Genomic DNA, 1,670 nt, shown 5'->3' with positions numbered 1-1,670 from the left:
TTACCTTTCACATTTCTGCCTCATCATGCAAATAAGATGAGCTGCCCTTCTTGTCAGCTCCTCTGAAGGAGCAGCGTGTGCAGATCCAGTGTGTGTGCCTGCCCTGCTTCTGTTTAGCATTTTTATATTTCTGCGTTCATTTWKATTTCACTTTCGGTCCAAATGCAGCYTRACATTTGTGAATCTGGATTGTGAAGAACGTCTTAAAAGTGCACAGGCCAGCTGTTCCGTGCACTTCTGTCGACGGATCACTGATGAGCGATGAGTCACTTCCAACACATCTTGTGAGATTGCGTAAATATGGGACATAATTTCATAAACGAGGTTTGTCCAAACTGGCTCAAACMTCATCGTTTCTCATCGTAAGATGGTTTAGGTCTAAACGTCTGGTGGCAAAAGGATTTCTTTCAAGAAATGTTAGTCCACATGACCCAAAACACAGGCATGCRGTCGTCTCCATCTCATTTACAGCAGCTGTAAACGTAAGGTATCCTAGAACAGAGCAATAATACCCTGTAGCCCTATTCTCACAGGTGTTACACAACACAGGTTCCTTCAGGTGTGCAGCACAATGACATAAAGACCTGACAGAAAATACTGTACAGAGAGAATGCTTTCGTGTCACTTTTGCCTGCTGGACTTGTCTCTGTCATGTCCTCTCAGACGTGTCCATTTAGTTTTTATCCYCTCGACCACCTGGCTGCAGAGGAAGGGTCGTGTTATGTGAGGGAGGTGTTCTGATCAGGCAGCAGCTGTATGGAGGCGCTCTCCTTGCCACCAGAGGTCGGACTCAACTTATTTTCGATGATGTCACCAGAGTCTGACGTCTGCTGATCGACTCCAGCCTGACAGGAAGCTGGAGCGGCGGCGTCCCCGCGGTTGGAGCTGGACCTGTGAGAAGAGCTCGGGGAGTTGGTGGGGCTGAGCTGGACGGCTGTCGTATCCTGAAGCGTGTGCTCGCTCGTCTCCATCTCAAAAGTCGCCGTCCCCATCCTCATCAGCCCCCACTTCTCCCCCGCTTGGACTCGTCCTGCCACGTTGGTCGGAGGTCTCCTGCTGGCCACGCAGCAGGCCGCGAAGAGAGCCAGCGCTATCAGTAAGAGAAGAGGCCCGACGATGATGGGGGGGTTGTCTAAAGGGATGAAGGTGCCAAAGGCGAAAGCTCCCACCAGCGTGATGTTGATGCCAGCCAGCATGATGCACAGACCACAGGCGCAGCACAGAGCGGGGGAGGGCAGGCTCTGGTGCTGAAGGGTCCGCTGGTCTGGGACCCTTTGAGGGGCCGGTGCTCTGCAGGTTTTATCAGGCATGTCTCATCAGATCATCCACTTTATCATGATGAATGTTGCAGACACTTTATTTCCAGATGAAAAGGTGCAATTCTGAGAAAATTCAGAAAATATTTTACTTTATTCTTCTGTGGATAGAGCTTAATTAAGAATAAGTTTAGAGCAACAAAGTAATAAAATAATAATAATCTTTGTTACTGTGAAAATGCAGTGAATAGTGAGAGCTAAATGACTACTAAAATCTGCTGAAGAAACTGAATGAATGATACTTTATTGATCCCATGAAAGGAAATTACAAAACTGAAACTAATTAATAGAAATTTATTGAATTGTTTTAGCTAAAAAAGCAGAACACTGGATAAAAGCAGAAGCAGAAAAATG

The sequence above is a fragment of the Austrofundulus limnaeus genome, unplaced genomic scaffold (genome assembly GCF_001266775.1).
Source record: "Austrofundulus limnaeus strain Quisiro unplaced genomic scaffold, Austrofundulus_limnaeus-1.0 Scaffold15, whole genome shotgun sequence".
Classification (NCBI taxonomy): Eukaryota; Metazoa; Chordata; class Actinopteri; order Cyprinodontiformes; family Rivulidae; genus Austrofundulus; species Austrofundulus limnaeus.
Note: the sequence above shows the minus strand (reverse complement) of the source record.